This window comes from Lissotriton vulgaris, chromosome 8 (assembly GCF_964263255.1).
Source record: "Lissotriton vulgaris chromosome 8, aLisVul1.2, whole genome shotgun sequence".
NCBI lineage: Eukaryota > Metazoa > Chordata > Amphibia > Caudata > Salamandridae > Lissotriton > Lissotriton vulgaris.
This window is the reverse complement of record NC_141696.1, coordinates 188,296,928-188,323,095: the sequence shown is the minus strand read 5'-3', so window position 1 is coordinate 188,323,095 and position 26,168 is coordinate 188,296,928. Positions and strand designations below refer to the sequence as shown.

Here is a 26,168-nt window from a genome sequence, read left to right as displayed (position 1 = left end):
GTTACCCAAAGAAAAATTACAGCCTTTTGTTATTTAAAGAGCCTGCAAAGGCCTCATCTTGACACTAAATAGGGTTATAAATAAAATAGCATGAATTCATTTGTAATGTGACTTTTCTGTATTTGTTCCCTTTAATTATCAGTCAAGGATCATTCAGGCCGCCCTAAAACACAATTAAAAATGCTTTCCATTTATATTTTCTGTTCCAAGTATGCACAGATAAGTGCTGAAAATAGGATTTAACTGTCTGCTTATTTTTTGTACCGTCTGGGACATCAATATAATGAGCTGGCAATCCTAATCATAAAACTGGAAGTTTGTTGCAGGATCAGCACATTATTTATTTCCTCCACCTTCGATGCCTGGACCCTGAATAATGCCATATTAGCAATAGTTTAACAAAAGTCTAAAACCCTACGTCAGCCCTCAATAACATGCTGAGTTACTTCAAACGTCTGGGAATATACCCTGCATTCAGACAACTCACTCCTCATTCTCTCCCGTCACTTTCACACTCACAGCGATCACCATGCACTCATACCATTCACCTGCAAACCCTGCACTAACAGTGACCACACTACACTTATGCCACTCGCCATGAACTCACACCGTTCTCCCTCCACTTACCCTGTGGTCACCAGAGCACAGCGCTCACTCTGAACACACAGAGATCACTCTGCACTAATAATGCACTCATAATGCACTTGCGCTGTTCACCCTGTACCTCACCCTGCAGTCATACAAGCACACTACTCACCCTGCACTCATGTGACACTTCACTCACCTGTCCCCCTCACTGCTCATTCTGCAATCTCACTCAAACAAGCCCATCACTAACCATACATTAATTTGTCCCACTCTGCACTTTCACCTTACTCATCACTCACCTCACCCTTCTCTCACACTACTGCATCGCTCACTGTGCACTCACATGGGCACTGCTGTCACCCACACAGCGCAGAGGGTTAATGTGCCTGCTACAAAGAACATGTACCAAGCAGATCAAAGAACTGAGTGTGAGTAATCTAGGATTAGCCCTATAAAAAAAACTTACATGTTTGTCAGAAAGGGTCTATATAGAGAGATGAGGTGCATTGTTGGCGAGTGGTATTGAGGGAATTTGTGGAGCATGATGTAGGGGAGGGGCACCAAAATAGTCTGTTGCACCGTGCGTAACCAGTGCTAGGGCCAGCCCTGGCTGGGAGTCCTAGCCCCCCTCCCGAAATAAGGTTCTAGTTACGCCCCTGGGTCTCAGAAACCACTATCTGATGTGAACCACCAGCAAACACCAAGAACAATGTTCTCAATCCACCCCGTCACTGGGCAACAGTAGACTCCAAGCAATTAATGGGTGTCTCGATGACTAAAGAGCTACAAGGCGAGCTAGATAGTAAAGATGTACTACACCGATGGTCGTATCTCAACAGAAAATTCAAACAAAATTCATGTGCTCCTATTTTAGCAAAATCACAAGATATTGAAAATCTGCTGGCGGTTTTAAAACCCAATTTATAATCATACATTAATCATTGCATTCATTGGTTTTGCCATACATTTTTTTTTTTAAAGATATACGAGGCTAGTAGGTGGTAGATATAAACGGTTAATGAAGGGGGGGTTAAATGTTGGAAAATGAAGATTCCAAAACGTTTATTCCAACATAGCGATTGCTTGTATGATTTTTCCAATGGCTGTCTCAGTCCCGTACACTTTCAACAATGTTATGAAAGCTGCAGGGGCGCGTCCTATAACTTTCTTCTTGTCAAGTGCAAGAGCTAGCTCGGGGATTTTAGTCAAAAGGTGCACTACTGGAGTCACCGTTCCCTCTTCACTGACAAGGTTTTGTCAGACAATTATTAATTCACTTCCGGGTAACTGTGAATTGGTTACAACCATGTGATCTGCTGAAGATCCATCTGGCAGCCTGATAAACAAGCATTTACAATGCAATGGTCTCAGCATTTTTAAAGTTAGAGCTATTGGCATTGCTCATGACATTATTTTTATTTATGTTTTTGTTTTTAAAACATATAAATAAATTGGATTGTCATTTACAATGCCAATAGCTTAATTGCTCACAAATGCGAGACCTATTGCATTTGCACCCATACACAGAGCCACACACACAAAGCCACCCACACACACATACAGAGCCACGCACACACACACAGACAGAGCCACGCACACACACACAGACAGAGCCACGCACACACACACAGACAGAGCCGTGCACACACACACAGACAGAGCCACGCACACACATACAGACAGAGCCACACACACAGACAGAGCCGCGCGCACACACACACACACACAGACAGAGCCATGCACACACACAAAAACAGAGCCGCGCGCACACACACACAGACAGAGCCGCGCACACACACACAGAGCCGTGCACACATACAGAGAGCCGCGCACACACACAGACAGAGCCGCGAACACACACACACAGAGCCGTGCACACATACAGAGAGCCGCGCAAACACACAGACAGAGCCATGCACACACACAGACAGAGCCACGCACACACACAGACAGAGACACGCACACACACAGAGCCACAAACACACACAGACAGAGCCACGCAAACACACAGACAGAGGCATGCACACACACAGACAGAGCCACGCACACACACAGACAGAGCCACGCACACACACAGACAGAGCCACGCACACACACAGACTGTGGTAGGATGGCGCGGTGGTGCTGTGGAAGGATGGCGCTGTGGTGCTGTGGAAGGATTGCGCAGTGGTGCTATGGAAGGATGGCGCAGTGGTGCTGGGGAAGGATGGCGCAGTGGTGCTGTGGAAGGATTGCGCAGTGGTGCTGTGGAAGGATGGAGAGGTGGTGCTTTGGAAGAATGGAGTGGTGGTGCTGTGGAAGGATAGAGTGGTGGTGCTGTGGAAGGATGGTGCTGTGGAAGCATGGAGTGGTGGTGCTATGGAAGCATGGAGTGGTGGTGCTGTGGAATCATGGGGGAGTGGTGCTGTGGAAGCATGGGGGAGTGGGGCTGTAGAAGGATGGCACAGTGGTGCTGTAGAAGGATGGCGCGGTGGTGCTGTAGAAGAATGGCGCTGTGGTGCTGTAGAAGGATGGCGCGGTGGTGCTGTGGAAGGATAGAGTGGTGGTGCTATGGAAGCATGGAGTGGTGGTGCTGTGGAAGCATGGAGGGGTGGTGCTGTGGAATCATGGGGGAGTGGTGCTGTGGAAGCATGGGGGAGTGGTGCTGTAGAAGTATGGCGCAGTGGTGCTGTAGAAGGATGGCGCGGTGGTGCTGTAGAAGGATGGCGCAGTGGTGCTGTGGGAGGATGGCGCAGTGGTGTTGTGGAAGGATGGCACGGTGGTGCTGACAGGTTGGAACCAGCTGTGATAACTGGAAGGTGGCTCTGCTTCTAAAGGGTTGCACACAGACCCTGCTTATTTCTCAGAATCAAGCCAGATAAAGGTTTACAATAATTATGGAAGAGAACAACTCGAAATCTAACCCAAATGAACATAGCAAACGCAAATTCCTTTTAAATGCGTATAGTGTTACAATTCAGATGCACCAGGAACGTAAACATATACATTTAAATGCTTGTTCTACAATGTACGTACATGCTGCAATCCCAGAAACACTGCCAGGCCTGCGGGTGGCGTCCTCCGTGCCCCCTGGCAGCAGCTCAGCTGGCCGAGAGCTCCCGAAATCCCAACCTCTCCTCACCTCCATTCCCCTCCGCAGATCCATGTGCATCTTCCTGTCGCCTCTCGTCCTCCTTGCGCCATACCTGCTCTTTCTATTCACAGGTTCTGCGGTTTCACAAAATCCAATTCGCAGTGAAAATGTCAGAGGACATGGTGCATTTTTTTCGAACTTGACTTGATCTGACAAATAGAAAAGTGGGTGAGGGGCTACTGTCCAATTTAACACAACATTGAAGGCTTGAAAACACGAGATGGTAAATTTGGAACGGGAAAAGTGTTTACAACTATAGCCAGCACGAGGCAATGAAAGGTTGCGAGACGATTGTACCGTTTGATGTCCAGCAAGCGGCGGATGTTTTAAAAGGCTGAAAGACACCAAGATGTGGGGGAAACATGCAATCAGTGCCGCTTGCAGTATGTCCGAGAGTCACGACTGCACAACGGGCACTCTTCATGGAGGACAACAAAAAAGAACGGAAAAGCTCATTTTGTTTCGGCGGCGAGATAAAGCGCGACAAAACCCCACTTTTACGGAGGCACTCAGAGGAAGAAAAAGCCCACAATGGGGCTCTCAGTGGACGAAGCGGAAAGGTAGCAGTATTGTTTGGTTACTGTCCCAATCTACAAAGCTCGGATGCTAAAGGTTGCAGCGCACCGGATAGCGCTTTCAGCCCTGGTCCCCGGCGCCACGGCTCCGCGTCAAGCGCTGTCCCATCTGCGTCACCGAAAGTTAATGCAAAGTTTCCGAACTCGTCGTCTGTGGACTGTGGCCTTTCAACTACAACATGGATGCTTGGCTTCTACCTGGAAAAGCTGTGGACGATGAGCGTGTCAGTCTGTCGGCAACATCCCACGGCTGGTCCACACACTCCGACCGAGTTTGGCACACTCATTCATGAATGACACAACAAAAGCTAGCCACGCTTAAAAATAAAGCCACAATGTTCATCGACTCCTCATCAAAGGTAGACGTGGACGAGCTGAGCCAAGGGTCTGGGCACAGAGTCTGCTCACACTGCCTGCATGCGCCAGTCGGCCCTCTGATTGGTTAATAAGGAACACCAATCAGAGAGCTGACTTGAGCGTGCAGGCAGCGTGCTGAGGGGCGTGCTCTCTCCCGATGACGTCAGGGAGAGAAAGAAGAGAGAAAAAAACGCCCCCGAACCGGGAAAAGACGGGGCTTAAAGGGAGTGACGCCCCTCTCCTCCAATGGCTGGCCAGCATTCACGAGGCCAGCAATGGAGAAGAGGGACGGGTTCAAGCCCAACTCTACAAAACATTTGGGGCCCGATGTAGGTCGCCCAATACCGGTCGGTAACGGCTCAAAATCGGTAATTTTGGCCGTTACCGACCGGTATCTGGAAAATGAGATGTAGGTGTCAAAAATTTACCGAATCTGAAAATATGAATCGGTAAAAATCCGATTCTGTATTTACCGATTCCATATTTACCGAATCGGTATTTACCTATTCCGTATTTACAGAGTCCTTATTTACCGAATCATGAAATTCGGTATTTAAGAGTCGGTATTTACCATGGACTAAAAGCAGGTGGTAACCAGGTGCAGGCTATAAAAAAAGGGCCTAAAATGCAACAGTGTTACAAGAATGGCGGCATTCTATGTGATTGCAAGGCGACACAGGCTACAGGCAGCAGGAGAGAGGGTCTGGCAAAGGGAGGAGAAGGTCTACAGACAGAGGATCACCATATTCCAACTGACTGAGCCGGAGATACTGCAGAGGTACAGGCTACACCCCAGAACCATCCTGGACTTAATTAGGGACCTCCACCCATACCTGGATCACCCAAGACCCAGGGCCCAACCCATCCAACCCCATGTGCAGGTGCCTACACCTGCTTGCCTCTGGGAGCTACCAGAGTGTGATTGCTGAAGTTGGTGGTGTATCACAGAGCTGCCTGTCCCGTTTCTTCAAGAAGTTCCTGCCATGACGCAGAGAATGGAACATTACATCCGGTTCCCTGACACACCTACGGAACTTGCAAAAACTAAAACTGACTTCTATGGATTGGCACACTTCCCACATGTGATAGGCTGCATAGATGGCACCCACATTCCACTATGCCCACCTGCAGCCACTGAACACATCTACAGAAATCGTAAGTCGACACACTCCATCAATGTGCAGATGATATGCAATGCTGCCAACATCATCCCTGACATAGTGGCCAAATATCCAGGGAGCACGCACGACTCCTACATATTCCAGAACAGCGGAATATACACACGTCTTGTTGCTGAAGATTTTGGTGATGGATATCTGCTAGGTAAATAAGTGTAACACACCCTGATATGAATGGCAGATGTAAGTGTCATGTGTATGCAACTCATGGACCTCTCATTCTCTCCTAGGCGATAGTGCATATGCCCTGCGTTCCTTTGTGCTCACACCATACCTCAATCCAGCTAACAGAGCCGAAAGACGTTACAATGTGACACACAGGTCAACTCGCAACGTAGTGGAGCGTACATTTGGACTCCTCAAGAGCAGGTTCTGCTGCCTCCACAAGAGTGGAGGAGCACGACAGTACACCCCCATCATGTGTTGCAAGATTATAGTGACCTGTGCCATGTTGCACAATCTTGCCACCAAAGAAGGAACAGAGGTGGAGGTGACACATCACGAGGACATTGATGATGACCAAGAACATGTAGACCCCCAAGCAGCAGGAGCAGCAGCGACAGATGGAAGATTGAGACGGACAGAGATTACATGTAGATATTTCTAGGTAATGTATGACACACAAACAGGAATAGTGTATGACAATTGTAGTTTAATATTCACTACATCCGAGTCATAATAGGAAAGCCATTGTCTTTAAATGTCCATCTGCACGACTGCATGTGCTCAGTTGCCGTGACTGTGAGCAGTCCTGTGCATTCCTGGCAATGTTCAATGCTTACGCCCACGCACTACATTCTGGGATTGATGTGTCAGGGATTCCAAATCTTGGCTGGGGCCTGACTCAGCATTGCTGTGCCTGCCGCTCCTGTGCACCTCTGGTACAGGTGTGCTGGAGCCACTCCTGCTGGTGGACCCCTCTGTCTCCTCCACACCCGTGTCACCAGCATTGGCTGTTTGTGTTGTGAGCATCTGCTCCATCGCAGAGGTCACTCTTCCCATGCCCCTTGTCAAGCCTGTGCAGCAGTGCACAATTGCATCCTGCATGGAAATTGAGCGGCGGCACAGTAGGGATGTGGATGTTGCAAATCTGTTTAGTGCCTTGGACTGCTGCCGCATATACTGCCGCTCCCTGCGGCGCTCAAGTTGATCCCTGTCCAACTTATCTGACAGTACACCCATGTAGGTAGAGATGTCCGACATCCCCTTGGAAATTGCCTTCAAACTATAGGCAATGTGGCCTATTCCCTTGTCAATGTTTGTCATTTTGTTGTTCATGCTGCAAACCTGCCTATGCACAGCCATCACTGCCTTGGCCTGCACGCGCTGTACTTTGACCATTGTGGCCTCCAGGCCACAGAATACGCTCCCACCTTCCTGCCCATCGCCAGCCTCACGTGCCCTCCTGCCAAGGACACTGGTGCGCGCGGCGCCAGCAGTGATCGGTGATCTGGCCTTGTCAGCCACAGGTGCAAATGTCCGATCTGCAACATCATCATCCTCCTCATCAGAGGTTTGCAGGATCCTCTGAGGGGGCACATCTGCCCTACTTATCCTTCCCTGCATGGTCGACCTGGAAGTTGGTTTGGGTGTAAGTGGTGTGCTTTCCACCTCAGGAGAGCCAAACAATAGAGGTGGTAGCGGGACAGGTGTTGAGGATCGCTCTGGTGTTGAGGCTTCCTGGGTTGTGTTGTTGGCTCCTTCTACAGCGCTATGACCTGTGCTTTGTTTCTCCTTCTCACTTCTCTTAGTTGCTGGTGCCCTCTCCTCCCTTGGTGGTGCTGAACTGCGTGAGGACTCTCCTGTGGAATGAAATTGACATAGGGTCAATGTTGGTGTTCACGTGTGTGTACTTCTTAAATAAATACTTTACACACCTTTGCCCAGTGTACATTGTGTGTTTGGAGATGTGTGTGGCATGCCTTGCGGAGTCTTGTGGTGTATGCATTGCATGTATGTACTCATGACTACGTCTCCCATGATGCATTGCTGGCCCTAAGTATGAGGTGTTCTGTAGTGTCATGACGTTACACAGTGGGGTACGGGTTCAGGGTAGTGGTTGTGGATTAGGGTACATGCATCTTACCTTGTTTCTTTGATGCTCTGGCTGTACTGTCCAGGTCTCCAATCCCATGGATGCATTCTGGCTCCAGGGTTGTTTCTACAAGCTCCTCCATCTCAGAAAGTTTTGGTGCTTTCTCCTACTACCTCCTGTCACACCAGCATCCTTTTTTTGGGCAGCAATCTTCTTTTTGGTTATGATGCGCAGGCCATACCATCGCTTTTTAATTTCCTCGATCTCCTGGTGCGTCACACCAATGGCATTGGCTTTGCCCTGTATGCCAAGCCATATGTTCCTCTTCACAGACTCTGCAACATGCAGAGACTGTCTTCCAAATATTTGGTTGTAGTGACTTACTATTTCTTCTACAGCCACCTGCAGTTCTGCTGGGCTGAACTTTATCTTTCTTTTGCGCTCCCCACCATCCTTTTGCCCTTCCTGGGACTCCATTCTGTAGCACTGCTTGGCTCTGGATGCTCTGCTCCTCTCACCTCAGCTCAATTGTTTGTTCAGTTGCTGTGCACCTGCATGGGTGTGGCCACTCCCAGGTACTGGGGAGGGGTGCTTCATTCTGATTGGTTGGATTCTCTGGGCCTTGGTTGTGGGGTGGGTAGGGTGATCCTGATTGGTTAGCAGGCTCACATGTCGAATTTCAAACTGCCGTTTCGGTATTTACCGAATCGGTTTTTCCGAATCGGTAAATTCTGATTCGGTAAAATCCGATTCAGTAAAACCCATTCATTCCTATGGGCCTCCTGGCCCATAGGTATGAATGGGTTTTACCGATTCGGATTTTACCGATTCGGAATTTACCAATGGCCCATAGGAATGAATGGGTTTTAACAAATCGGATTTTACCGAATCGGAATTTACCGATTCGGAAAATACCGAATCCAGATACAGAGTCATTCCGAATCGGTAACTTTTACCGATGTTTTACCTACATACCATTTTCCGATTCTGAATTACCGATTCGGTATGAGTCAGTATTTAAGAATTGGAAAATACAAATTACCTACATCTGGCCCTAAATCTCTGACCGAGACTGCGCAAGCGCAGCCTACGGTCCTCGACCTAAAAAACAGGATACCGTTCATTGAAACGACAAAAAGTTTTTTTACGATGACACAACATTCAGAGAATGCAGAGAAAGCGCGAAAGAAAAGCAAAAGGGGTTTTCTTCTCGTCTATACTGGATACAAATGTCCTCAGCTCGGAATCGCCCTCCAATTCAATAATTACGATGTTCAGATCTGTAACAACAGCGGAAGCAGTGTCATTTTGCAGATTGCGAAGTAGCTCAAACTCAAGGGTAAAAGACAGGCAGCCGCATTTCCCTGTTAGCTTGTAGGTGTACAAGGTTTTGTTGTAGTTTCTTTCCGCTGATTTCCTCGAGTACTCTGTGAATTCAGTGCCTGTGAGCTCTTTAAGGTACGCGAGCTCGAACTTCAACAGTTCAAGCTCTCCTTCCAGATCGGTTGCATTTTTAGATGTTTTAAGCGGAGTCATCGGAAGGTGTTCACCCTTGTGATGCGTGAATTTCCGTTGGCTGCGGAACTTCTCTGTTAGCAGATGGATTTCATCCTCCAAGAACCGGATTTCATCCTCATACTGGCACAACATTCCAACGGTCAATTCTAAAGCGCAAATATTTCAGAGCCTGCACGTAACTGGAGGGCTTTTATGTACAATGGCGCTGCTTTCAAAAACTGAGGGTAACACAACAGTAATTGACAAAGACAAGGGACTGCGCGAAAAAACACACAGAAGAAGGACAGTGAAATAAACAAGCATTGGCAATGCAATAGGACTCGAATTTACGCAAGACCTATGGCATTGAAAACGGGAGTGAAGGCGGGCGCGAGAAGGCACAAACACAAGGGAAGGGGCCCAAAGAAGTCACAGGGGGGGTCGGGAGGGACGTGAAAAAAGTAGTCTGTGAGGTGCAGGGGCCAATAGCCATGGAAGGATACAAATGACCGACATGGCTGTCATGGGGAGGAACAAACACGCTTAAAACCAATCGGAAGGCAGCATTTAGAACCTAAGCCAATGAAGAAGATGGGCCGGAGAGTGGGCGGAGCTTCCACACTATAGTGTATACTGCATGCCTCGCAAAGCGATGCAGCGCATTCGGGCTGCAACTCTAGGCGAGATCTAATAAACAATATGGTTTGTTTATGGGCTCTGTGAGTACATGGTTGGCTGTTTTTAAACAGCGTGTAAGTCAGAGGAGACTCTGGAGGCGCTGACTCCATGCAGGTGGCGGAAACGGGACCTAATGAATCTCACTTCATCATAAACAAAAGCATTTAAAAAAATGCTTAAAGTCCTTACATACTACACTTAATAGCTTAACCTGAGAAAAAGTATCAATTCACCATGTTTATTGATGGGGCTATTCCCCATCGCAAATGCATTTCTGGTTTCAGGTCAATGTGGTGCGACGGTTTTAGCTGCAGGGCTGATTTGGCAGAACGGGGATATACTACAAGAGAAGTAGTGTGTGTGGTGTAGGTTGCAACTGAGGTACATTACAATCCTGTTTAGGGTCTGAAGGTGCAATTCTCCCAGGCCATCATGCTGGCAGTCGCATAGATTGATTCAGGATTTTTTTGCAGTAAAAAATGCTTCAGGATTAACCTGCCATCTTCCGCTCATGATAAAATGTCACTCACAGTGTCACACACAACGTACTGGAATGCCGAACTGAAGGATAGAGGAAATATAGTAGTGTTGCATGAACTGAGAACGTGGCAGCTATGCTTACTCCATCTTGGTTATAACGTCAATTCATCTTTTGAGGAAAAATTCAAATCCCTGGATTATAATATTCCTGGTATCAGCAGATCATGTGGCTTTAAAAGGATTTGGTTATTACTGGAAGTGATGTCTAAGTTATTATAAACTCTTTGAAAGCATGTGCAGAAGTAATTATCTTGCCCTACAGCATGGAGCGCATTGCCTCTTTTATGTAAAGCACTGCCTGTCAGGTACTGTCTCAGCATGAAATCTGCAAGGATATGAATTATTGTCCCAAAAGTGGCAGAACAAGGGTTAGAAATTGGATTTCTGGTTGGCTAGGGTTTGCACCTAAGCCAGGATGAACCCACCACTCTAGTCAGGTTAAGGGAGTTACACACTCAAGATAACCCCTGCTCACCCTCTTGGTAGTTTAGCAGAGCAGTCCGGCTTATCCCAGAGGCGATGTGTAAAGCATTTGTGCAACACACACATATTGTATATAAACATAGATAAAAACCACATGAACCATAAATCACTTTGCTAATTAAACAATTGTCATAACATCCCAGGGTGTGCAATAAGCTAAGACTTATATGTTGTACATGTCATAGAGATACTATACACCATCACTGTACATACTATGCAGGTCCTGAAATAATACTCATTATCCTGTCATTGCTAGGCATACAATTACACATATAACATCTGGGCTGTAAATGCAGCAGTTCAGTTATACCAAGAAAAACACATGAATCACCATATGTGATTAGGTATGTCATCACAGTTCATCCTAAATCACCCCAAATTTATTTATTACACAGTAAAGTGCAACTTCGCTTCTATTACGGGTAACGCAGTAAATAAAATCCACAACGTAGGGCACAGGAGCACCCATGCACCGAATATAGGGAATACAGTTTGTGAGAAAGAGGCTCTATATATACTGGACAATAATGAAGTACAGTGTGTATGGAGTCCACAAACCCCAAAGGTATAACAGAGGTTAAAGTCAGGACTGGACTGACCTTACTCTCAAAAGTGGTAGCTTGGTCGAGCAGTAAAGCAGTACCAGAGGGCAATGCAAAGCATTTGTTGTACACACTCAGTCAGCAAAGGATTTCACACACTCAAAGACTGAACTCCAGGCCAATGGTTTGTATATCCAAAGATATGGTTGTTTTATTTTTAGAACCAACAGGCATAAAAATATACTTTGCTAGATATGAGAACTCTAATGTAATTACTTTGCAAGGAAGCAATAACATTGGTGAACACAATAGGTACAGGAGTTGCTGAAGGCAACTCAAGTCTAGGCACACTTTAGCATTGAGCTCAATGGATTGTTACCTTAAAAGTACAGTTGATTACAGTACAGATTACTTTAGTAGTTCCAGGACTAGATCTTAGATTCAGGCCTGGGGTCTAAGCTGAAACCAGATTAGCAAAAACATTTAGTTACTGTGGTGAATTTTCATTAATATAAAGCGGTTTAAAAGTCCACACTTAGAAACTTTTCAATGACAATCTGGCAATGTTATTCAATGGGAGAAAATTCAGGTTGTAGATAAATTATGATCGCATTACTTTTGTAATCCAGTACTGGGCTTCTAGGGCCAGCACTGGGGTCTGAACTTAAAACAGGTAGGTAATTGCGTTTCAGTATTTCGTATGATTTTTAAAGAATATTTAAAGTTTTCAAAAGTAGACAGAAGAAATTTCATAGAAAAGCAGACAATGGGTTCCTATGGAGAAAATACAGATTACTAGTAAACCCGGTAAGGATTACTTTTGCGGTTCAGTACTAGGCTGCAAGGTACAGTACTGGCTTCTCGCCTGCTCGCAGGTGAGTACTCCGGAATTCGGACTTCGGTTGATTTTATGTGAATATTTGCAGTTTTCAAAACTTTGTACGTAGAAATTTTTGAGTCAAAATGGGTCAATGTTATCCAATGGCAGGTAAGTGAGTTACCGGTTTCCAGGTGAGTACTTGGCTGGTGAAGTTAAGGTTCCGGGTATAGACTCAGGGTTCCACCAGGGTCAGGTAAGTACAGTCGGTTCCGCCCCAGCAGCGCAAGGCCGGCCGGGTGCAGAGGTAGGTAGGCCCTATGATATCCAATGGGGGAAAGGGGGCCGTCGGTTGGTGGCTGCTGGCTAGCAGGCCACGCAGCTGTGGGAGCTGGGCTCCTGGTTACCTGCTCAGGGCAAGGGGGGAAGTAGGTTAGGACAAAGGTGGCACAGCCAGCGGCATTCGGGCGTCTGGGTGCAGGGTGCTCTTGAGCCGTCGGGCGCTCAATTTTATCCAATGGGAAAGGTCAAAAAGGAACAAAGGCTGCAGGCTCGGGGACGGAGACTCTCCAGGGGCGACCAGCACTTCGGGAGGTAAGTGGGGATCTTGGAATCCAAGTAGGTACCCCAAAGGGAGGCACAGGGGGCTGTAGGGTGCCGGGTGCAGTGGTGTCTTTGGGTGTCGGAAAAGCTTACCCTCGGCTGGTTGCGGTTGGGGTGGCCCCTGGTTCTGATTCTGCAGGCATCGGCTGGTTCGTCGAGGAGGGTCTTTGGGCACTGGACTTGGGGTCCCAGTCGCCGGGGGGACGTCCTCGTGGTCTTGGTTCGGTTGGGCCTGGCCCGGGCTCACCGGGTGCAGAGTGGGTTGGTCTGGAGCTTCCTGGTTGGCACCAGGTGGGTTGTTGCAGCAGAGCCTCTGCTGATGGAAATCCCAGTCTTTAAGAGGGTCAAGGCAGGCAGGTCCTCTGGGTGTCCCAAGGTTGCTGTCTGCAGGAGTCACCGTGATTAGGCAGGAGCAGGTTCCAGGATCGACAGGCAAGTACGGCAGGGGCTAAGTCAGTTGTTGTCGTCCTGTTGTTAGCAGCTCCACCACGGGTCTTCTTCTTCTTGATCTTCTTTCTTCTTTTCGTATCGGGATCTGAGGAAGGAAGGTTCAGGGAGCCCCTAAATACTGAATTTAGGGGCGTTACAGGTAGGGCAAGGACAGGGACCAATGGGTCCCTGTCCTGGGGTGAGTACACCCCCTAGCCTGTTCCTCTCCTGTGTGAGGGGGGCAGGAGCCTAGCTGGGAATGGGCAGGGCTCCCCATCTACAAGATGGCCGGAGCCCGGGGTCGTGCTTTACCTCGTCACCCCTACCTGAGGGGTGGGGTTGGCACAGGCTGGCACACCCCCCTTCCTGACGTAGTTTTTCCCTCCAGTCTTCCCGCTTAGTGGGGGTTAGAACTGGTGAGGGCCAGTTGCTGGGTACAGCAAATGGTCTGGAGAAGTTCACAGAGGCGGCATGCCTTTGAAGCTTCCCCCTGCCCATCCTGGGGGAGGCGACCTAGCACCTCGCCCAGGATGTGCATTGTTGCAGGCCCAGGAGAACGGGGGCTCTCCACCCAGGGGTCCAGCAACATGTCTGCTGTGTGGCAGCCTCTGCAGCCACTCAGCCCAGAAGTGGATTGTAGGTTAGGTTTTCAGAGGGTATATCTAAGATGCCCTCAGGTGCATTGTACATTAAATCCCACACTGGCAGGGGCGTGGCCAAGCACGATCTGAGATGGCCGCGTAGTATCGGAGCTCCGTGACTAGGTAGCCCCAAATTAATCCTGAACCTCACCCCTGATGTCCGAAGTGCCTTCCCCGGGGCCGTGAGTGCGGTGGAACGGCTGCCGCCTGTCCCGGAGCTTTCTGTGGCTCCCGCGATGGTGTTCTGGCTGCGGAGTCCGTCTGCCTAAGTGTGAGCCTCAAGCTGGGACCCACAGTGATAGCACCGGTCCGACCAACGAAGACTTCCCGCACGGCCGGAAGTGGGGGCCGCAACACAAGAAAGGCCGGCTCCGATTCTTTGTAGACCTGGACGCTGTGGCCCTGCACTCCTGTGTGCTTGTGCGGGGCGGTGACTGAAGCAGCGGTGGTGCGGGAGCTTCGGCGGAGGCGGCCCGAGCGAAAGCCGCGTTTACTGTGAGTGCCGGTCCCGGGGCAGAAAGTGGATCTCCCTTCCCTCACCTTTGGCGCTCGACCCTCTGGGGTCTTGGATCCTTTCCTCCCCCGGCCCCTGATGGGCTTTGGTGTACGGGAGAGGCGGTTTCTGCAGGGGTGAGCCCTTCCCCCCTCCCCCTCCTTAGCTTTTTCATCTGGACATTGCAGCAAATTGAGGACCTTGTGGTTGGGGAGCTGTTGGTCTGCATGACTGCATTTTTTATATGCTTCTGCCGCAGCTTGTGGCCTGGTGGACGGCCCTCTTCCCCCCCTTTTCTGAGGTGTTTCTGACCTGCCTGCTGTATTGGGGTTGCGGGCAGGGTGCCGTGGTGTGGAGCGCTGCTGTTCGCTGCGGAGAGAGGCGGGGCGGACGGCTGGCCCTGTGGTCACTTCTGTTTTGCTGCTGCTTGATCGGTGGAATTCTCCCCCCCCTCTGGACTTGGACCTTGGAGTGTGGGGGGGCAGCTGATACCACATGATGCTGTTTCAAGCTGTGTTTCCCGGAGTGTGATGGATCTGATGCTGAAGTTGGTGACCCTCTGTGCTAGCTGTTTGTTGCAGCGGTAGAGTGGGGTGTGGAGGCGGATCCGGATTGTGAAATACTATCTCCTCTGGCCGGTAGCGGACGAATAGGGGAGTCCCCCTCTCTTGCTTCGTTGCCTTCCCCTTCTGTGTGATCCTCTGGAGGCGCTGTGTATATTTTGGCACTCACTGGATGGTGTGCTGATCTTCCTGGATGTACGCACTTTATGGTGAGCATGATTGGGCATTGAGATGCGGTGGCCTGGTGTTCGCGGTGCCTGGTGGTGAACTGACCCTGTTCTCTTTTCTTGGATGCTGAGTGCCTCTGTGAGGCCCACTTCATTTCATTCTGGTGTTGGCCTGCGTTGCTCGTCCTTGCTGCTGTGGATTCTGGGGGCCTGTGACTGGACCTAAAGTGTTGGGATTGCTCTCTGGCCATATCCGGAAGGTGCCCCGGATAGCGATCTGCTCATCGGAACATGGAGCATGTGAAGGGCACTGGGACCAGGGGGTCGAAGCCTGTTCAATCCAATAAACTTGACAGTACACAATCTCTAAGGATATACCAAAAGGTAGGCTGTCGGAGGACTCGGTGAGGGGGCACTGACGGGAGATAAATCTGAGCTCTCTCTTAAGGATGCCATGGAGGCTATCTCTGGAGTTAAGGCCTCACTGGAGCACAAAATGGAGTCAATGGCCATAGACATCAACCTAATTCATGCAGACATGGGTAAACTCAAGAAAAAGTGAAGCAGGTTGAACTTACCACCTCCAGTCTTGTAGAGGATGTCTCCCAGTTGCAGCAGGAAGTTGGGGAGCTGCGCGATTCGCGTGTGGCCTTTGACCTTAAGTTGGATGAATATGAAGGCAGCCTCCGCCGTAATAATCTGCGCATCCTAGGTGTGACTGAAAACTCGGAAGGGCAGGCCCCAGACCTGTTCGTGGAGGATCTTATCTTCAAGCACCTGCAACCAAAGGGTCTCAGTAAGTTCTTCGTCATTGAGCAGTTGCACAGGGTCCCGGGTGGCTGTCCCAGACCGGGCACTCCCCCGTGGCCCATGTTGGCCCGAGTCATTAATTACCGGGACAGAGATGCTGTTCTTCAGTGTTCAAGGGCCAGTGCTCCCCTTAAATATGAAAATGCTACCATTGCCTTCTTTCCTGACTTCATGCAAAGAGTTCAGAAGCAACGAAAATCCTTCTTGTCCGTGAAGCGTGACCTGCGGGAGAGAGGCATGAAATATTCTATGTAGTTTCTCGATCAACCGGAGACAGTATCTGAGTGGCTTGAGGTTGAGGTTCGGGCCCCCCCAGATCGAGTGAACCGTGGAGGAGACGGTAACTCAGAAACTCAGCCTTCTTGAGTGGGGGTCCAGTTGTGTGTTTTGGGGGTGTGGGGGGGGGGGTGCGTGGGGGTGGAGGTGGGGGGGCGGGACGAGAGGTATCCTTAATTCATTGGGGCGGGAGTGACATAATGTTTGCATATCTGTATTTTTCACTGACTCATTACTATGTCTTTTTGGGTGCTGGCCGAAGCTCCTATGATCTATCCCCCTAAGTAATCTTTTTTTTTGTTCTGTCTTTTGAATGTTTAGGGCGACAGGCACTCTGCATTTTTCAATGGGCAGTTCTAAGCCTAATGGGCAGGGCAGCGGGGTGGGGGGGTGTTGGGGAGGGAAGTTTGCTTCACCAGTTGGGTGGATTGTTTATGGCATCAGCCGATTGGACTTGTTTATCATGCAGCAAATAGAGGATTGTCACATCTTTTTTGCCAATGGTGATTGGGGGTAGGGAACTGAAGATTTTGAGTTGGAATGTGAATGGGTTGGGGGACAAAATTAAACGTAGTGTGGCTCTCCAGTATCTTAAACGCCAGTCACCAGATGTGGTTTTGCTTCAAGAAACATATTTAGTTGGGCCATGCACAGAATGGGATAGAAGTTGGGATAGAAGTTGGTGGCCCATGCAGGTTTCACCTCAGACTCCAGAGGGGTGGGTATCTTACTTCGGAAGGCGCTCCCTTTGGTGATAGATTCCACGTGGGTGGATGACAGGGGCAGGTATGTTGGCATTACGGGTCGGTGGGAGGGACAGGTTCTTACCCTCTTGTCTGTTTATGTCCCCCCGGGCATGCAGAGTACCTCCTTTGCTGATTCGGGAAAGCTTTTGCTCGAATTGCCGGTTGGGCTTTTGATCTTGGGTAGTGATTTTAATGCGGTTGTCTCTGGAGTTATGGATAGACATCCCCGCGAGATTTGGGGCGGGCCATGCGATGGCTACCCAACTTCATCGATGCTGTGGGTTTAGTAGATGGGTGGAGATTGCTCCATCCTGACCAAAAACAATACACATTTCACTCCGGTGCCCATAACAGCCTTTCTCGTTTGGATTACTGTCTTGTCCCAGCGGACCAGGCATCGTACGTCGCTGAGGCTGTCCATCTTGCAAGGGGTATTTCTGATCATTCCCCGCTCTGGTTTCGGCTTTGTATCGCTTCGGGAACGGCGGGTGGGGTAGCCCCCATTAACCCCTGGTATCTACGTAACCCCAAACTTCATAAAGACCTCATTAAGGCCCTAGATGAATATTTTGTGGATAATGAGGGTTCGGTGTCCTCCGCCATGACTCTTTCGGAGGCCATTAAGACTGTCATCAGGGGTCAGGCTCTATCTATGATAGCTGGGACTAAAAAGGAAAGGGATAGGGAAGTTGTTGATGCAGAGACTGAGATTGGTCGGCTGGAGGCGGAACTGGAACATGAGGTAACACAAGCTAAACTACATCTTTTAAGCCTTAAGCAGTATGATTATAAATCGCTAGTCACTGATAGTGTAAGGGCTCTTAGTAGGGAGCAACAGGGAAGGCTTTATGACCTCGGGGATAAGGCGGGTAAACTTATCGCTTGGTTGGACAAAAAGGACTGGGCCGACCGTGTCGTCCCAGAGCTCGTTACAGCGGAGGGAGCTTTGCTTACGGATCCACAAAGTATTGTTGATAACTTTGCGGCGCATTTCCAAACTGTTTACACCTCAGTCTCTGAACGACCCGAGGAGGACTCTCACCTACTGCTTCGTGATGTACAGCTCCCGCGTCTATCTCCTGAAGACCGTGATTTCATGGAAAGTGCCGTAACGGCTGACGAAATAGCCCAAGCTATCCACTCCTTGAACTCGGGTAAGGCGTTGGGCCCCAATGGGCTTCCAATTGAACTGTACCAGCTCAGACCTGATAAGCTATCTCCCTACCTTAAATCCATGTTTGTCGAGGCAAGGGAAAAAGGTATCCTACCCAGAGATCAGAGGGTTGCGTCCGTGGTTGTGATTCATAAGGTGGGTAAACCCAAGACTGTGCCTCTTAAAGGCCCATTTCCTTATTGAATGCGGAACCCAAAATTCTGGCCAAACTTCTCTCTAATAGACTTGTGAAAGTGGTTAGCAAGCTGATTCATCCAGACCAGTCGGGCTTTATTCCCCATAGGAACACGGCCCTAAATTTACGTAGGTTGCATGGCGTTATAGCCAGGGCCCATACTTTGCAGGAACCAGCCGTAATTGTTTCACTTGATGCCACTATGGCTTTTGATACTGTAGAATGGTCCTATTTGTGAGCAGTCCCATCTAAATTTGGATTTAGAGAGGTGTGGCTCACTGGTTAGAGGCGGCAGACCCGAGTGCAGAGAACGGCCCGGGACCAGGGTTCGATTCCCGACGCGGCAGGGTCTTGGACCAGGATCAGCGGACTGATAATTCTCGCATCGGTGCCCACTCCGACCGGGGAGCACACTCGGCAACTCTGGGCATTAGCTTGCCTCATCTCTACAACGGCCCCCACAGACGCCAGGGATGCCTGGTTTCACCCTGGAGATACCCAAAAAGGGACCATCTCACAGGGAAAGCCAGGACGGGTTCCCCAGCAGTCTACAGCGCCGGGACACTCGGGTAGAGTAACTGTGCGCTATACAAGTATCCCACATTTACATTTACATTTAGCCCTGAATTTATTAGCTAGGTGCGCTTGTTATATACTGAACCGCTTGCTCAAATAGTCGTTAATAATCGGGTCTCAGCGCCCTTCTGTCTTGGTCGGGGTACTCGGAAGGGCTGCCCTCTCTCACCTCTTCTTTTCTCGTTGGCCTTGGAACCCCTGGCGGCTTGGTTGCGCTGGAAGCCATCTATCCGGGGCATTCGGTGGTCCCCTGACTGGGAGGACCAAATTTCCTTGTATGCGGACGACATTCTGCTTTATTTGACCTCTCCCCGGAAGTCCCTTATTGTTGTATGCGATGTTCTGGCCTCTTTCAGTAAGAACTCTGGGCTTTTCATCAATTGGGGGAAATCCCTGTTGTTTGTCCTTAGGGGGGAAACCCGGGTCCCTCCGCGGAACATGTCCCATTCAAATAAGTACAGATGGGTTTAAGTATTTGGGGATTTTTATCTCTCTTGACCCCGCAGTTCGGTATGCCCAGAACCTCCTTCCCTCGTTGCAGAGGCTTCAAGGTTATATCGCCAATTGGAGAAGACTTCCGCTCTCCCTTTCGGGGCGAGCGCTCCTTTTAAAAATGATGGCGCTGCCTCAGTTCCTTTATGCTCTTCAAAATACCCTAGATGTAGTGCCGGCCAGCTATTTCCGTGAGGTGGAAGGGTTGCAGCGTAGTCTTCTATGGGAGGCCAGACCCCGTATCGCTTTAGCTAAATTAACGCTCCCCTAGTATGACAGTGGCATTGCCCTCCCAGATATTAAATGGTATTATTGGGCCTCACAGCTGGCCGCGATCAATCATGGAATGTATAGCCCCATTGCAGATCCAGGTTATGCCATGGATAAATGGCTTCTCCCTGGAGGCAGTTCTAATAGAACATTGTACTCAAAGCCAGCAAGGTTAGACTTGACGGGGCCGACTAAGCATGCTGTCCGTATCTGGCATGAGGTCACAAACTCTTTGGGTTGGAGGGACAGGTTGACGCTAGTTACCCCACTCTTCGATTCGGAGCGGCTGGGTAAGCTCTGGAAGACGAAAGGAATCGATAAATGGGACCTGATAGGGATCTCCGCCATTAAAGACGTATGGGGCAAGGGGAGGGTTAAGTCATTCGAGGAAATGCAGGCTGAATTGAGCTGTCGAATTTTGAGTATTTCCACTATGCGCAAATTCGGCATTCGCTACAGGCGGCTCTGCCTGGGGACGCGGATCTTCCAGAGGCCTCATCTCTTGAGGATAGAATCTTGGATGGACTCCTCCCCGAGAAAACGATCTCCTTGATCTATAGGAAATTGATTAATCACAGGGCGGTCCTACTTATGGAGTTGAGGGAGAAGTGGGTGTGAGATGGGATAGAACTTGATGATGAGGACTGGCAACCTGCTATGTCCTCTCCTAAGGTGGTCGCCATTCCTGCACAGCTACAGCTTGTTCAATTAAAAATACTACACAGGGTTTATGTCACGGGCCCCGTTCACATGGGACTGTCTGATACCAGATTGTGTAGACGAACGTGTGGTCCTGTGGGGACGTTCCTCCATATCATCTGGGAGTGTCAATATATTTCTGAGTACTGGTGTAAGATTCATAACACTATGCATGAGGTCTTGGGGGTCTCCTTACTACCAGAGGCTAGGATATGCCTCCTTAACAGATGGGAACCCACGGACCTCAACTCTGCACAAACATAGTGGGCTGCATTGGCTTTTATGATAGCGAAGAGGAATATTGCCCAACAATGGAGATCTGCGCAGTCTCCCACCCTTGAGATCTGGAACGATAACCTTGACTGGTGTATGTTTCGTGAGAAGGCTGTTTTTGTTGAGAGAGGCCGGCCCTGAAAGTGGGCCTCGATATGGGGACCTTGGAATAAATACAGAGGTGAGATTTGTGTACCACCCTGGGATGCTGTTTTTGATGTACCCCCATCCCCATGAATTTCTGACATGTATTTATTTCTTTTCCCTGTACCCCCAGTAGGTGTTATATTTGCTATGACAATAATCCCCTGTAACTGTGTTTTTTGCTGATGCTTTGTTTCAATAAAAAGAATTGTTAAAAAAAAAATCCCAAACTGGCATCAGTGCAGGTTTAATGTGCTCAGAAGTTTGGTACCAAACTTGTCAATCCTCAGTGTAGCCATTATGGTGCTGTGGAGTTCGTAATGACAACCTCCCAGCACAATATACTCTTAATGGCTTCACTGCACTTACAGTGCCCAGGAATGGCCCTGGGTACTGTAGGGGCACAGGGCTCATGCACCTGTGCCCACACCTCTGGCATAGGGCATCCAGCTAGAGGGTGACTGAAGTGTGCTAGGGCAGTGGGTTCAGTGGGCATGGCACACAGGGATGTGTGCCATGTCGACTCTTGGTTTAGTTCTGTACTTAGGCACTCAGCCTGCAAAGGCAGTGTGTGGGTGCCAGGGTACAGGGCCCTGAGGGTGGCACAATAAGTGCTGCTGCCCTCAGGGGTCTTCTCTGGTCACCATGCCCTGGGTACCTAAGGTACCATTTACTAGGGGCTGACAAGTGGCCAGTGATGCCAATAGGGCTTTTAGTTTCAGCACAGTTTTAGGGAAGGAACACAGGCCCTGGGTTCTTGGTTGGCAGGAACCTAGGGCACACTCAGTCAAAGCACATCAGCAGTTCAGGAAAAAGTGGGGGCATACCAAGGCAAGAAAGATGGCACTTTCTCACACAGTAATTTCACGGTTTCTCTATTTTTATGAAGCGGGGCCTTCGTCAAGGTCTAACCCCGTTCTCTAAACAAGATACTGTGACACTACCAACATGGTAACCAGGCACCCCCACAAGCCACGCACAAACCCAAGGGTGGGGGCGCACAATCACAGCGACCTGTGGAAAGATCCTGCTTGTTCTCCCCCAATGTATGGAAAGCAAACAGCAGCTAACTGCCCGCAACGAGGGATTGCGTCTGAGAGGACTGACGCCGCGCAACGCCGCATCGATCGCTGTCGCATCCCGAAGATCTACGCATCGTACCAGTGTGAGACGCTTTCTCAACGCATCACCTGCGAACCGGAACCGGCACGAAGACTCAACAACAATGCTCCTCCTACAGACAGGACTCGATGCAACCCGTCCGCTGCGCACAGCTTGGCTGTCACATCACCTCCTCAGGGTCTCAGGAGTGTTGCATCTCTTTGTTTTTCGACACTGCAGCTGTTTGGCTTAGGAACTTTTATCGCATCTCCATGTACTTTGGTGCAAAGTCTTCAAATCTTTTTCAAATCATATTTTTAAAATGTGTATGTTAGATTTATTGTCATTTTGGTCTTGTGTAGTTTAGATAAAGATACATTATGTTTCTAAACTAGTGTGGTGTCTATTTGTGGTGTTTTCATTGTGTTACTGTGAGTGTTGGTACAAATACTTTACACATTGCCTTTGGGATAAGCCAGTCTGCTTGTGCCATGCTACCAAGGGGGTGAGCAGGGGTTATCTAAAGAGTGTATCCCCCTTACCCTGACTAGAAGCCAAGTCCCTATTTGGTCAAAGGTACCTACCTCTGCCAACTAGAGTCAACTAGTTCTAACACTTGGCGTTAGCAGCATGTAGATAAAAGCTTTCCCGATACAATAGGCCCATCTGGAAGGGATGCAGTCTCTTCCTTGGAGAACAAGAGGGTGGAATCTGCCTACGTTAATTACACTTGTACTGCCTGAAAACCTGGGCTTGCCTCTGTGTCTTGTATACCACAAACGACCAACGTTGAAATACCAAAGTGATATTTGTTACAGCCCTGATGTTTCTTGAGGAACAGAATAGAAGTGGGTTAAATTCCTCCTCAGAAAAATTTGAAACTGTGAGCCAAAACCTTAGGCAAACTTCCTCTCTGAAAAAACATATTCAGGAAACTGCTAATACCCTGTGTCAGGATACCTAATAACTTCAACTGTAGGTAATTTTTAGAAAAGATCATACACCACAAATATGTATTTGACTTCCCCGTTATGCCTCTGTAAGTATTCCATAATGTCAACACAAACTCCTTCCCATGGAATATTAGGACTGTTTACTGGGCATAAAAGGTGGTTTGAACATGGCGTGTGATTTGTCAGCATTCACACATTCTACACATTACTTAACCTTCCTTTCCAAATCCTTATCTAACCCAGGCCACAAATACAACTCTTCAGTCTACCCTTAATTTTAATACGCCTGAAGGGCCTGCTTAAAACATGTCAAGAATCCTGTGGGAGGGATGGGTGACAAGTAAATCTAGGAGGCTTGATGTGTTTCTCAATCTTTGCGGTTTATTGAACAAAAGGTTAGACAGTCATGTGAGGGTAACAAGTTGAAGGAGTATTCAGCTCTTCATTCTTCACATCAGCCCCACTTCTTCCCTTTTCTCTTTGGGTTCGTCTCTCTTCGGTGGTGTCCCAGGATCGCGGAAAAGAAGACAAGAAGATGGCGGTAAGTAATACAATAAGAGGTGCTTGGGTGTAGGATAGGAACCAGTACCACACCGGGGAATGTCCATTAGGAGGGAATCTCAAAGGTGACTAGGCGCTCTCTTTTTTCCTCTCTTTTAATTATGGGGTCCTCTGGGGAAGATTAGAATAGAGGTGAAATGTGCACAGAAACAAAAACAAGTGAGGTTTATCAGAGACTATATCTCTTTCTGCCTTACGTAGAAGCTCACGCATTATAGTCCCTCTACATGCCTCTGTCACTGATGCAGTGTGTTGCAGCACAGATTATTTGAGCATAAATAGAAAATAATCCATACCAAAGCGATCAAAGAAAAAAAGGAAACAAAAGGAAAACAAACAAGGCATTCTTAGGTTGCCTTCCCCCACACCCCTTTTCTACCCTGTTAGACTCTGTCTCGTTGAACCCCTATGATCCTTTCCTCACTCCCACCCCAGTCCACGTATAGCGTAAGCCGCAACTCTCCTGAAGTTGCGGCAGCATCTTCATTCCTCCAAGGGTGACCACCACCGTTCACTCCCGACCTCTGGAGCTTCGTCCCACAACTCGACCCTCGACGAAGGCGTCTCCTCTTCTGCACGCCTATCCGGCTACTGCTGGGCTCTAGTCCCGTCGCAGTGAAAGGGGCTTCCTCTCCATGGCAATTTCTCCCTGTCCCGCTGTGTCCCTCAGTGTCTTCTGGATTTTCCTTCTGATCCGGTGACGTTCTTCTTGTTCTCCTCTCTGTCATCTGGTTAGTCTGAGGTACCGTTCAGTCCGCCCCCTCCTGATGACACTGGATCCAGGACTGCCGAATTAACCCTTTCTTTTGCCTTCTTCCAGGGTAGAGGCTGTCGGAGTTGGTTGTTGCAGTCATGCTGGGGTAAAAGAGGTAAGTGAGGGGAGGTTACAGTTAACAGGTCAAAGACCTTATAGGGTACTGAGGCGGGGTCCTCTTTACATCTCCTCTTTTTCAACCACTCCATGGGAATCACATGATCACACCCCAACAACAAGCCATTTGTCCTTAAACTCCCAGTAGTCAATCCATTGTCCATTCAGTTCTTCATATGCCATCGATCCCAGATATATTCATACACAATACATTTTTGTCTTCCACAAGTCTGTTTTTCCATTCAGCCTGGCTGACACCATGGATTCTTTTCTCCCATAACCCTGCAACATAAAACTCATTTCACTTATTCCTTGGCAATTCTTTGATAGGTTCGACTTAAGAAGTCAGCAATGTTGTTTTTCACATCAAACACTGTAGGTAGGTAGGATCCTTCTACATGGTTACCCCCACTTTTTGCATGGTTCTGTGATGGTTTCGGACTAGTCTGACTGGGATTCTGTTAACCAGGACCCCAGTCTCTGTGCTTTCTCCCCAAAATTGGTATGGTACTTAGGTACATCCCAGATTGGACACTGGTATACCCTTATCAGTTTCTAGTATTAGGTACTAAGGTACCCATGGCATAGGTACACCAAGGGTCCCCCTTGGGCTGAAGCATAAGTATACCACCCATGAGGGACCACTCAAACTATAACTACAGGCCTGCCATTGCAGGCTGTGTAAGCTGGTGCTAGCACCCCTTACGAAAGATATAGGTTTTCCTATATTTAAGGTCACTGCACTTAAAACCTATAAGTCACCCCTAAAGCAGGCCGTTTCAATCCTGAAGGTAGGGTGCTCAGCTCTACGTTTGAGGGGGCCCTGCATGAGCAACACATTCCTACAGGCTTCGGAGGCCATTATCCCCGGTTGTAAATGAGGCAGGCATATAACATATAGAGGGGCACCGCGTCATTACGCGATGACCATCTTGAAACTGGCTGGAACAAACCCTATCATGTTTGGTATCAAACATGTTGGAATCATACTCCCACACTGTAAACGGTGTGGGAGTATGATCCCATGGACTGTAAAGCTCCTCCTGGAGGCACTCAGTGCTCCTGGTACCAGTGTTCTAGACCCGGACAGCACACTATGGCAGCTGCCGACCAGAGACACGATTCTGCCCTCTTGATGCGGAGCCAAGCTCGAGATGGGGAAGGCAAAAAAATAGGTATCCTTTCACAGTGAGGTGTGACCACCTCCCAGACAGGGTTTAGTGTATTGGGCCGTGTGGGAGCGGTTGCCATCGCCACTCAGTCTGCTTGAAGGGCACATTTGGTGCCCTACTTGCATAGACCAGTGCAAACTAGCTCAGGGAGCAGTTGGCTCCTACTCAGGTGCGAAACTGGACAAAGGACATGGGAGTATCATCCCCACTGTCCGACCCCTCCCCTGGGAGGGAATCATGAATTGTCCCAACCCTTTCCTTAGGGTACTTAAGGGCTTACCTGAGGGTGGGTCCCTAGATTCGTCGTGGGACAAGATTAATTTCAAGAAACCACTTCTTCTTAGACCGTCTGGGTACTCTGGGCTACGCTGGACTTTGTTCTAGGCACAAGGCTGTAGGACTCCTGCTGCTCCTGATCTCGTCGCCCTGCTTGTCTGGTGCAACGTCCGTGCCTTTGCTCCATACAGGAAGCTTCCAAGGCCTGTGGGCATCCAAGAAATCTGAAGGGATCTTCCTTGAAGTAAAGGAGTCACTTCCCTGCCTCTGCAGGCACTGC

General features: G+C 49.0%; 1 protein-coding gene and 1 pseudogene across 1 annotated transcript in view; both read right to left on the bottom strand.

Annotated features, from left to right (window-relative positions):
• ANKRD42 (ankyrin repeat domain 42) overlaps positions 1-26,168 on the bottom strand; it is a 428,468-nt gene that overhangs the window by 336,067 nt on the left and 66,233 nt on the right. The window lies entirely within an intron of this gene.
• LOC147696849 (centromere protein P-like) lies at positions 1,651-9,516 on the bottom strand (annotated as a pseudogene).